The 13,697-nt window shown below is 36.2% G+C and overlaps 1 pseudogene; it reads left to right on the top strand.

The window, feature by feature from the left end:
* Positions 1-12,323: 12,323 nt before the first annotated feature.
* Positions 12,324-13,385, top strand: LOC105714799 (farnesyl pyrophosphate synthase-like; annotated as a pseudogene).
* The last annotated feature ends 312 nt before the right edge of the window (positions 13,386-13,697 follow it).

The following is a 13,697-nucleotide window of genomic DNA, read 5'->3' as shown; positions in this document are numbered from 1 at the left end:
AGACCTGTTGATTTAGAGCCCAGGAATTATTGTCTCCTCACTGTGTACTCTCTTCCCCCTTAACTCCTCTGAATTCTGAGGAATTGAATTACACTGAATATTAATAACATTCTATTATTTCAAATACTTTAAAAATAAAAATGTTACAAACTCTCTTCTCTAAAAATACAAAGTGATTGTCCACAGTGTTAGTTTTCTGTTGTTCTATAACAAATTACCACAAATTTCGCAGCTTAAAACAATACCTCTTTATGTGCTTACAGTTTCTATAGGTCAGAGGTTTGCCATAGCATGACTGAGTTCTCTGTTCAGAATCTCACAAAGCTCAGCTCAAGGTGCTGACCAGTTACATTCTCATATGGAGCTTGGGATCCTCTTCTAAGCTCATTCAGGTTGTTAGCAGAATTTAGTTCTATGTGGTTGTAGGACTGAGTTTCCCATTCCATTGTTGGCTACCATCTGGGGCTACTCTCAGCTTCTAGAGACCTCCCACAACCCTTGCCATGTAGGCCCCATCTATCTTCAGTGTCAGCAACAGAGACTCTCTTACATTAAATTCCTCACATTTCAAATTTCCTGCATTATGAAGAGCTCAGTGCCTTTTTATAATTTTTATTTTTTTTTATTTTTATTTTTTTTATTTTATTATTATTATTTTTTTTTTTGAGATGGATCTCGCCCTGTCACCTAGGCTGGAGTGCAGTGGCATGAACATAGCTCACTGCAGTCTCGATCTCCTTGGCTCCAGCAATCCTCTCACCTCAGCCTCCTGAGTAGCTAGGACTATAAGTATATGCCACCATACCCTGCTAATTTCTAAAATTTTTGTAGACATGGGGTCTTGCCATGTTGCCCAGGCTTGTCTTGAACTCCTGAGCTGAAGTGATTGTCCCACTTCCGCCTCCCAAAGCGCTTGGGCTACAGGTGTGTGCCACTGCTCCTGGCCTTATTCATTTTCAAATACTGAACCAGCCTTATATACCTGGAATAAATTCCAATTGGTCTTGGAATATAATTCTTTTTATACAGTATTAGATTTCATTTCTGATATTCAATTGAGGATTTTTGCATCTATGTCTATGCAAATATTGGTCTGTAGTTTTTTTTTTTTTTGTAATATCTGTCTGGTTTTGGTATTAGGGTGATATTGATCTCATACAATGAGTTAGCGAATAATCCTTCTGCTTCTGTCTTCTGAAAGAGATGGTATAGAATTGGTATAATTTTTCCCCTAAAAGTTTGGTAGAATTCAAATTAGCTAGGCATGGTGGCATACACCTATAATCCCAGCTACTTGGGAGGTTGAAGCAGGAGAATCACCTAAACCCAGTAGGTAGAGGTTGCAGTGAGCCAAGATCACACCACTGTACTCCGGGCTCTGCAACAGAGAGAGACTCCATCTCTAAATAAATAAATAAATAGATAAATAAGTAAACGTTTGGTAGAATTCATCAGTTAACTGGTCCAGGTCTGGTGCTTTCTGTTTGGGAAGGTTGTTAATTATTGATTCAATTTTTTTTTTTTTTTGAGACAAAGTCTCACTCTGTTGCCCAGGCTGGAGTGCAATGGTGTGATCTCGGCTCACTGCAACCTTTGCCTCCCAAGTTCAAGCAATTCTACTGCCTCAGCCTCCCAAGTAGGTGGGACTATAGGTGTATGCCACCATGCCTGGCCAATTTTTTATTTTTAGTAGAGACGGGGTTTCACCATGTTAGCCAGGATGGTCTCCATCTCCTGACCTCATGATCTGCCTGCCTTGGCCTCCCAAAATGCTGGGATTAAGGCAGGAGCCACTGTGCCTGGCTGATTCAGTCCTTTAATAGGACTGAATTTTTTTGTTTTAATTTTTTTTGGGTACATAATAACTATATATTTATGGGGTACATGAAATGTTTTGATATAGGCATTCAAGACATAATAATTACATCTTAGAAAATGGGGTATCCATCCCCTCAAACATATATCCTTTGTGTTATGAACAATGCAATTATACTCTTTTAGTTATTCTTTTAAATATACAATTAAATTATTATTGCCTATAGTCACCCTGTTGTGCTATCAAATATTTAGTCTTATTCATTCTTTCTAACTATATTTTTGGTACCCTTAGTGCCTTTTAAGGGTTCATCTGATTAGGTCTGACTCATCTAGTATAATCTCCCTATTTTACCATCAACTGACTTGAGATCTTAATGACATCTGTAAAACTCCTTTTTCTGTGTAATCTCATATAATCATAGAAGAAATACCTTATTATGTTCAAGGGTTCCACTCACACTCAAGGGCAGAAGATCACACAAGGGCGGATGAATGACATACAGGGTCATCTGACAACCCTACTCAACATATTGATTTTATACATCTAAGTGAAATATGTAACGCTTTAAAAGATTGAAATACTTTGTTGTTTATCTTTGCACAGCTCTGTGAAGAGCACTCAGTTGACAGGTCTATTTCACAGAGATGAGAATTTCTGGGGTTGCACTGCCATACTCTCTTGTCAAGCTGTTTATCAGCTTTCTTTCACAACCAGAAGATCTCTCATAGCATGAGAGAATGCATACACATAATTTGCATAAGTCTTGACAGTGTACTAAGTATATTCAAGCACACTTTCTTCATGTCCTCTTCACAACACTCCAATTGGTTTTATTTTATCAACAAGGCACTGAGATCCAAAGATGTCACACAGTACCACAGGAGAGTAGTAGAGTGGGGACATGGGCATACAGCATTCCTTATAGGAACTCACAGCTCTCTGCTTTCCACTCCTCACAGCCCAACTGGCACCACAGAAAGATTGCAAAGTAATACCCAGGCTGATTTAGAAGAAAATGAAGTTAAATCGAAGCCTTTACAGGTTTCATAAAATGGTTTATTCTCCTGTTTTCTATCAGCCCCTTCCAACATCCAGGGATCAAATTTTTTTTTCTATCATTTATGCCCTCAAATGAGAACTTTATGAAACTCTTATAACTCACAGAGTATATCTCACATGATTAGAATGTGTAGGAGGCAATCTTTCCCAGTATGTAAGTCTTTAAATTGGATTGAAGCCACAAAGATTAACTTTTAGATATTAACTGCTGAATGAGAAAAAAAACTGTGTGTGTATGTGTGTGTGTGGTGTGTGCATATGTGTGCACTTATACACAGATGCTTCGAGCTGGAGGGGGATGGTGAGGAAGGCCAAATGCTTGAAATCTCACTACAGATGGGTCTGCCTGCTCTGCTTATGCAAAAGGCTGATCTGGGTTTAAGCTACTTACAAAAGTAAAGGAAGACGCTATTAACTATCCAAAACAACTTACTTTGATGAAGAAAATGTTCTTCTCTGTCCAATCTAGTAGCCACTAGCCACATGTGGCTGTTAAGCACTTGGATATGGCTAGTATGACTGCGGAACTGGACTTTTTTTTTTTTACATAATTTTAAGTAATTTAACTAGTTGCATATATCTAAGAGCCACTGTATTGAATAGGGAAGATCTAGGTCCAAGGGTTAGTTAACAAATCTTGAGATTTAGTCTTTTCAAGATAGTTATGTTTGTGTATTTATATTTTACTGAATACAAAAGATTTTAGGTGATTATAGAAAACCAATGAAGAATCTTAGTTTGCAAATCTAAAAATTTTACATATATTTTGGGCCAACGGTTCTCAAAGTGTGGTCCCTAGACCATTAGCAGTAGCATCCTCTAGGAACTTGTTAGAAATGTAACTTATCAAGCCTCATTCAAAACCAGAGATTTGAAAGTAAGGCGTCCAGCAATCTGCTTTTAAAGAGCCCTCCCAGGTGATTCTAACGCACTTTTGAAAATAACTGTGGTGAAGCAATAAGTGTATTAAATAATTATTTAACACAAGTCATTGTCTTTACTAAATAGTTAAGTAAATAATTATGTAGTTCTTCAAAAGTATTTCAGATATTAATGGCTCACATTTATTTTATGATTCTGTATAAAATAGAGTGAAAAAGCCAAGGAGGCACATCTTTCTAGGCTGATGGATCGCTTAGTCTATTGGCATATTTCCTGGGATCCTAATGGTTGTCCCAGTGAGAGGAGTTCCTGTCAGATATTTTGTCATACAAAACACTGCAGCAGCTTTCAGAATCCTGCCAGTGAGGGTTTCTTAAGGTGCATTGCTGCTATGGGGGTAGAAAAAGGTCTCAAAGGTATCATTTGGTTTTAAGCAAACTGTGTTGAAGCTGTTCAGTATCAGACCATCTATGTGAGAAGTGAAAATTTTCAGTTAATCAGCCACCTTTATGTCTAGGACATTATTGGATAAGAGCTTTATTCCTTATATTCTTTCTTTCCATTTTTAGTCTATTTCCTCCAGTAAACAGACTGAAAATAGCCATTGTTTAAAGATCAAACTTCTAATTTGTAAAGGGGTAGCATTTCATAACAAAAGCACAGCTCAAAACCCATTTTGCCATCCAGAGGAATCTCATTTTGTTTTTCATTGAAAATGATCTTGCTTATTTTAATTTAATATATTTTAATGAATCACCTTGTGCTGAGTGCCAAAGGCTACGGTAGAAAAAAAATATGGGATTAAAATCATGCTGATGCAGGTGTGAAATCCAAGAGGAATGCTCCCTGTGTGCCCTTCAGCAAATTATTTAGTGTCTGTAAGCCTCAGTTTACTCATCTACAAAATGGAAATAATAACACAACTCAGAGAATGATTATGTAAATTTTTTAAAAATAATAAAATTGAAAGTACCTAACGTATTATTCAAAAAATGTTACCAACACAGAAATCCACAAGAAAGGAAACATTATGGTTAAAATGGATATTTTATGTGAATGAAGCCAACATATTTTAATAATACTATTAGTTGGAATATATTATTTTATTCTCTTGATACTTTTTTCATTAAAAAACAATTAAACTAATATATCCCATTTCTCTATTTAACTGAAGGTTTTCATTACTTTCAAGTATTTCTTCTCAGATAATTACATTCCTGATATTAGTTTCAATTTCATTTGATCCTTAGTGCCTGTTGTAGCGTTTGATGGTTTATTAATCTATATTTTAGTAAGTTTACGAATTAAATAATTGATAACATACATTCTTCTATTCCATTAATTTAGTGTTTTATTTTGATATAATTTCACACTTACAGAAAAGTTGCAAGAAAATCCCCTTATTCCCAACATTGCATTTCTCAATTGTTTATATTTGCATTTTACCCTATTTGCTTTAACATTATCTTATTATTCAGTATCTATTTCTTAAAAACAAGTGTACTTTTTCTATATAACCACAGTACAGGAAATTTAACATTGATACAATACCATTATCTAAATCTCAGCTCATATTCTATTTCTGTCAATTTCCCCAATAATCTCCTTTTTCTCTATCCCTCTTCACACCAAGTCTGGAATCCAATCAACGTTATGCTTTCATTTAGTTGTCATGCCTCTTTAGTCTCCTTATCCTTTATTCTGGAACAGTTCCTCAGCTTTTCTTTGTATTTTTGACCTTGACATTTTGGAAAACTACAATTATTGTGTAGAATGCTTGTCTGCTGGTTTTTATGGCTATATTCTGTTTGTACATCTGTGGCAGGAATAGAAATAAAATGTTTCTAATCTATTCTTAATTATGTACTATAAAAAGTTACTTATATCCACACACAAGAGGTATGACATTTATTAAGACTTTATTTTCTCTAGATATGAATCACATAATTGATGCTTCAGTGTTATCAGAAATAATCTAGTATTGTGGAGGGTAAGAACCTAGATTCTGGAGCCAAACTGTTTGGGCTCCACAACTTTGTAATTGTATAATATTGGCATGAAATTCTAATGCCTTAGGTTTCACATTATGAAACAATATGTTAATTGCACCTACTTCATCTGCTTGATGTGAACATTTATTGTGATATTATTGCAAATCAGTGAGCATGGTGCCTGACATACAGTGTGGCTCAACAATGCTAATGATCATTGGTGATATATATATATATATATACACACACACACACATACATACATATTTTTATATGGTAAATATATTAATATGTATATATACAACCTTTTTATTTTGATTTGTACCCAAATCTTGCTAGATAGATAAATGAGAGATTCTTTAAAATTTTTAATTCCTGCTTTTCTACACAGACATATCATTTGAAAGATTCAAACTTTGTAATTACAGAGAAATGAATATATTTTAAAACATTTGCAAATCTAAAGTTATATGTTTTTCTTTTGAATATTTGTTTTCTTAACTTCCTCCTACTTAGAAAAATAGTATTCTTTTGTTTTCTTAAATTATTTTTCTAAAAATACCAACCATAACTAGTCTCAAAACTAACAATATTAACTCACCACTGTTGATAATATCTGACTGCATGGTGAAGTACTGTTTATATCATTTCCCTTTGTTCACTGTTCTGTAGTCAATTTTAACTTTTTTTGACAACACATTCTAACCAAAATAAATGGCTGGCTCTTGAAACAACCACTGCTATTCTCTCTCTCTCTCTCTCCCCACCTCCCTCTCCACCCGCCCCCCCACCTCCCTCTTTCTCTCCTGGTTTCTTGGCAATCCAGATGGAAGGGATCCTATGGAAAGATTTGAGGAGTCACACACATTTTCACTTTTTTTGTAATCAGAGTATGTCTTAAAATGAAGGTGATAAGAAAGCAATGTGCCATTGCTTAATTAGAATAATTTGGTATTTTTCTTAACTCTACACAAAATGATGCATCTTATGATAAATGACAGATTTGATAAAATGCTGAAATTTTTCATATGTTAAGACAATAAGATTATGAGAATTTTTGTTTTCTTTTGTTTTGTTACAGCAGGCAGCGTTAATTACTCTATTAGAAGTGGAATGTGGTTCCCAGAGAAAAAGAACAGTGTCAGCAAGCACCCGAGACTTCGACAGTTTTGTTTGTTTTAGAAGCTACAAGCAGTTAGGTCTGAGTGGGGTGTAAATTATGTCGTGGCAAATGGCAGTAACTACTATCCAGCAGAATGTGACTGGAGCTAGCAAATGCTCTGATACTTAATAATGCATTTTCTTTTGATGGCAAACTGCATAATCAGGAATATTTATTTGAATGATATTGTAGCTTTTTCATTTAAGGTTTTAGTAATGGAAGCATATTGTAAGAAATATTTTGAGGGGGATAAGCCAAATAATTAGCATCAATATGCTGTTTTGCTTGATCACTTATTAAGAATAGTCACACATGTGGTATAAAATTATTTTACTGAAAATAAGGTTATGACATGTAACTATTTTACTTGGTTTATATGGTTATTTTTATATAAAACATTTTCACACTGCAATGTCTCTTTGTTAACTCTATATTTTTATTTTTAACTTTTGCCTGGAAGAAATGCAAACTTAACAGATTTGTTGATGATTCCTTTAATACATTGTAGAACCTTAAGTGTATGCAAACTTCAATTTAGGAACATCGGTAATCACAGATGCAATTCAAACTTTATCCCTCTGGGCCTTAAGAAAAGCTTATTTCAGTAAAAGAAACAACATATTTACACTTAAAAAAAAAAAAAAACCTGAGGCAACTGACCCTAACATGGTGTTCTTAATAAAATGGTAAAAATATTGATATACTTTTAACACCCTCCAAAAAATTCTTTTAAATGGAATAAACATGTACCTACTTAGCCAGAGGCAATAGACTGAAGAATCATGCTTCTTCTATCACATCTGAGCTTTCCCAGTGATTCCTTCTGCCAATAAAGATATGGTGAAAAACAACTTACAGGAGCCATTGCAACGAGGAGTTAAGATATTCCCACACAGGATTTGGGGTAGGTTCTATCAATGTTCTCCCAGACTTTTAAATATGTATTTCCTTTCGTTCTGTTCTCTATAGTTTTCATCCACAAAATGGAATTGTATTTTGTGCACTCTGATATATATTTATTTGTGCACTCTAATATATATATATGTACAAACAGAATATGTACAAACAGAACATGTGTGTGTATATATATATGTATATATATATATATACACACACATGTTCTTTTGTAAAGTGAATAAAGCAAAATATTTTGGCTCTAATAATGATGCCAATAGGATATCTTGTCTGGAGTGTTCCAAGCTGTGTATAGAGACACAGGATAAGGTGAGTGGTTTTCATGGAGTTTTAGTAGGTAAGATGTCAAATTCCCTGCTTTCTCAAGTCAAACCAGACATATCCACTTTTATCTATTTTATATGTTTATATATCCATGATATTTCATTAAAAATTATTGTGTAAAAGCTTCTAAAGTCCATTAATATCCTGAACATCAGTAAAGTACCATAATTAAATAAGAGAACACTGGAGTCAATTTGCATTGAAAATCTTTAACCAGCACTTTGTAAGTGCACAATCTTGAGTGAATTACACTTACTCCCTGGATCTCAATTCCTTATAAAATGGGGTTAATACTTATTCCTCACCACATTGATTTGAGGATTAAATTAAATGATACATGTAAAACTATGCTACACCGAGTTCACATACTGGCTGGCTGTCCATGAACTAGTACTACAGGCTGCAATGAGACAAGGATGCCGGAATGTAAATCAACTACATCACTAAGCACAGTATCCAATTTAGCTAACTTTTTGCTTTTCACAGTGAGCCTTTCTCAGTGAAGGAAGCAGTGCACTGAGTTTCATTCTAGCACAAGGTCCTTATCTAAATTGAAGATTGGTCCTTAGGGAAGCACCAAATTTAAAAATACGTAGAAAACTGCCTGGTTAATCTAAATGCTTAAGAAAGTTTCACCATGATGATGATAACTGTAACCCATTTCCTTACCAAAGTTGGCATCCTCTAACACCAAGGATTTTTTTTAAATTTTACTTTAAGTTCTGGGATACTATGCAGAACATGCAGTTTTGTTACATAGGTATACATGTGCCATAGTGGTTTGCTGCACCTATCAACCCATCATTTAGGATTTAACCCCCCCTGCATTAGGTATTCATCCTATGCTCTCCTTCCCCTTACCCCCCACCCTTCTACAGGCCCCAGTGTGTGATGTTCCCCTCCCTGTGTCCATGTACTCTCATTGTTCAACTCCTACTTATGAGTGAGAACATGTGGTGTTTGTTTTTTTTGTTCCTGTGTTAGTTTGCTGAGAATTATGATTTCCAGCTTCATACATGTCCATGCAAAGGACGTGAACTCTTTTTTATGGCTGCATAGTATTCCATACACCAAGGTCACTTTAATAAATTATTTTTGGCCAGGCGTGGTGGCTCACGCCTTTAATCCCAGCACTTTGGGAGGTCAAGGCAGGCGGATCACCTGAGGTCGGGAGTTCAAGACCAGCCTGACCAACATGGTGAAACCCCCATCTAAAAAATAAAAAAATAAAAAATAAAAATAAAAAGTAATTACTTAGATTTCATTAAAATAAAAAAATAAATAAATTTTCTTATAATCTTTGTGGTTATTTGTCATTGTGACCCTGAAATAGGATAATCAAGAGATATGATCTTACTACTGTCTTTCTAGAATTGTCCACTAAGAAGGACTATCCTCAATTGCATGCTCTCTATCCACCTATTCCTAGCTCCTACACCACTGCTCCTATCATGCTCCTTAACGTTTACTTCTCTGTATTATAATCTACCTGAGGAAGTTGTAGGTACACTGGAGCCAACATAATGGTTATTTGGGACACTGCCCTGAGACATTGAAGGTCCCCTGGCTTTATTTAGCAGTAGATTCTTCAGATTGAGCTTCCTCAATTGTCATTAGTGAGCACCTCATCCTTTAGCTTCTAAATTTATTATGCATGTAACAAGAATAGTAATACAACACTGGTATCTTCAAACAATCTAAACCCTTTTTTAAAAATAATTATTTCCAAAATTAGCAAATCAAATCTCCATTTTTGTACAAAGTGGCATTCTATTTCTTCTCCTTCTTCTTCTTTTTAATGGAGTCACTGTCTCACTCTGTAGCCGAGGCTGATCTTGAACTCCTGAGCTCAAGCGATCCTCCTGCCTTAGCCTCCCAAAGTGCTAGGATTGCAGGCATGAGCCAGGTGACATTCTATTTCTACCTTGTTCTACACTAGGACTACTAGAATAATAAATAACGTACCCACTGTCACTCTAGAAAAAGAGTTTTTATCAGGACCAACCAGGACAAACTACACTTAATTCTTTGGATTTTAGCTTTTATATGGGGAAGATTTGGTAAACTGCTATTTCCCAGCTATCGAGCCAGTCCTATGAAAAGGAATGTTAGATAAATTCCAGATTAAAATTCACCTTAATATAGCAGCCAGGTCCCAATGCAATACATCCCAATTTGCCTCTAAAATATTGTGAAGACATATTCGCAAAAGATGAAAAATAGATTATATCATTGCCAAAGACTAAATCACTCTGAGAACTTTGTGCCATAGCCTGGGGGAGTTTTTTCAATAATTCTCATGTGATGAAGCTGCAATCTTGGATCTCATGACCTGGAGGCTGCTGTGGTCCCTTTCTACCACTGAGCTGCTGAGAAAAACAATTTGGATGCATTCTAAAATAACCAATCCCAACATGCTTTATATGCCTGCAATGCTTGGTCACAGCCCAAAACATTAGCCACTCCTGTTATCTGCCTGCCTTAAGACTTGTATGCCCATGATTGCTTTTTCTCACCTGGATCTCCTTTTCACTTTGTCTCTACCTGTAAGGACTTTTCTCAGAGCCCTTGGTTATGGAGAAATGCCTTTAAATTCTCATTCCTTTCACTAAATATGCCATCTATTTCCCTGCCTTATATCTGAGCTACTTCAAAAGCCTAGCTATTCTCTAATACCTCCTCATGGTGTACTGCATATGCTCCACTATTTCATGTATTTCAGAGAACACAGTGTATTCCACCACTACTTTCAGTATAGACATCCCTAAATACCAAGCAATACCTCTCTCCCTTTGACAATCATGCCATCCGTTATGCTATAATTTACCATCATCTCAGTAAGTCTGTCTAATTTATTAAAGACTTTAACACCTGCCTCACTTTTGTCCACTGCTATTATCATTGGTTATTTCAATGTCTACCTATCAAAACTTTACACTCTCAGGTACTTAATCTCCTTCTCTCCAGTGACCTTCAACTCATCATTACTTCAACTATCCACTCCAATGGAGGAATATTTCCTCAGAAAAGCTGTAGTACTGAAATCTTAAATTTAAATCTTCTATTACCTAACTTACATACCCACTATGTCTACTATACCCATAATAAATTTCATTTGTTTTATGCTTAGACCTCATTGAGCCCTACTTGACCTATTTGCTTCCTCAGCACCTCTCATAAGCCCGATTCCCACTATCATCGTTCCATATCCACTTTCAGATATATGCTTTAACATTTTAATCACTCATCAGCAATCTCCATAATGTGTGTGTTTGCCATTATCCTACAATTTTACCTTCCCGACAGGTCCAAGGTTAGTAGAATGCTCTGCCTTTTCTGTGTTTGCAATCTGGCTGAAAATGGCTGGCAATTGCGCACACTAGCCTCTATTTCAGTGAAATAGGACCATGAAATATCAGTTAAGAGACTTGTAAGCATAGCCAAGAAAAATGTAGATTTTCTGTTATACTGATTCTTGGCAGATCTCACTTCATTCAAGAAAGAAATAACAAAAAAGTCTACATAAAGTTTTTGTTAAATTTTTAATATTGATTTTATAACTCCAATTTAGTCATTATATTTATTTTGTTTCATAGGGTGAATGCTTAATTAAATGTACCCATGTGTTTCCTCTTCACTGCCTGCCATTTGTTTTACATGGGAAAGCATCATTCAGTTATTTTTGTTGTCTTTATTTATTTGTTTTATATATACATCCTTTAGTGTATATGGAAACAAGAACTCCTCAGTTATAAACCCTCTTAGTCTGAAATGATATTTTAATCCTATCTCTGAATATAGATTAACCTTTCTTTATTGACTAAAGATGTTATTCCAATGTCTTCTAGCTTCTAATGTTCAATAATTTTTCTTCAATATAATTTTTATTATTTTGAAATTAACATGTTTTGCTCCATGGTTGCTTTTAAGATACTCTATTTTATTTAGATTACTCTATTTACATAATGATATAGGTATGCATTTCTTAGGACTTGTTCTTATTGAATCTACACATTCATGTTTTTCTTCAATTCTGGATAATCCTTAGCTATTACCAGTTCATATATTTCCTTTCCCCCATTTTTCTTAATTCTTTCTGTTTGTAACTTCTATTAAAAATAAGTTGGTTGAACCCGCATCCAGGAACAGAGCCCTTTGCTCCTCCCTCAGAATGAATGGAGACCAGAAATCAGATGTTTATGCCCAAGAAAAGCAGGATTTCGTTCAGCACTTCTCCCAGATCGTTAGGGTGCTGACTGAGGACGAGATGGGGCACCCAGAGACAGGAGATGCTATTGCCCGGCTCAAGGAGGTCCTGGAGTACAACACCATTGGAGGCAAGTATCACTGGGGTTTGACGGTGCTAGTAGCATTCCAGGAGCTCATGGAGCCAAGGAAACAGGATGCTGATAGTCTCCAGCGGGCCCTGACTGTGGGCTGGTGTGTGGAACTGCTGCAAGCTTTCTTCCTGGTGGCAGATGACATCATGGATTCATCCCTCATCTGCCGGGGATAGATCTGCTGGTATCAGAAGCCAGGCGTGAGTTTGGATGCTATCAATGATGCTATCCTTCTGGAAACATGTATCTACCACCTGCTGAAGCTCTACTGCCGGGAGCAGCCCTTTTACCTGAACCTGATTGAGCTCTTCCTGCAGAGTTCCTATCAGACTGAGATTGGGCAGACCCTGGACCTCATCACAGCCCCCCAGGGCAATGTGGATCTCGGCAGATTCACTGAAAACAGGTACAAATCTATTGTCAAGTACAAAACAGCTTTCTACTCCTTCTACCTTCCTGTAGCTGCAGCCATGTACATGGCGGGAATTGATGGCGAGAAGGAGCATGCCAATGCTAAGAAGATCCTGCTGGAGATGGGAGAGTTCTTTCAGATTCAGGATGATTACCTTGACCTCTTTGGGGAACCCAGTGTGACTGGCAAAGTTGGCACTGACATCCAGGACAATAAATGCAGCTGGCTGGTGGTCCAGTGTCTGCAACGATCCACTGCGCAACAACGCCAGATCCTGAAGGAAAATTACGGGCAGAAGGAGACTGAGAAGGTGGCCCGAGTGAAGGCGTTATATGAGGAGCTGGATCTGCCAGCTGTGTTCTCGCAGAATGAGGAAGACAGTTACAACCACATTATGGGTCTCATTGAACAGTACGCAGCGCCCCTGCCCCCAGCTATCTTTCTGGGGCTTGCGCGCAAAATCTACAAGTGGAAAAAGTGACCTAGAGACTGCAAGGGCGGAGAGGAGGCTCTCAATAAATAAATAATTGTGTAAAATAAATAAATAAATAAAAATAAGTTGGTTTAGTCAAAATAGCAAAGATTTCAATGGCCAATGTTTTGTTATTTTCTAGCTCCAACACATTTTATTGCTTTCTCTTTGCTCTAATAGTTATTTATGTTTCTACTTGTTAATGTGTCAAATAACATTTGGAAGGATATTCTGTAGCTCAAAATTGTTGGGTAAGCTTTTGTGATGATTCTAGAAGTCCTCTGACTCCCTATTCTGGAAAAATTCTCTACAAATATGTTA

This window comes from Aotus nancymaae, unplaced genomic scaffold, assembly GCF_030222135.1.
Source record: "Aotus nancymaae isolate 86718 unplaced genomic scaffold, 86718_ANA_hifiasm-v0.15.2.pri h1tg000058l, whole genome shotgun sequence".
Lineage (NCBI taxonomy): Eukaryota > Metazoa > Chordata > Mammalia > Primates > Aotidae > Aotus > Aotus nancymaae.
This window is presented reverse-complemented; position numbering and strand designations above follow the sequence as displayed.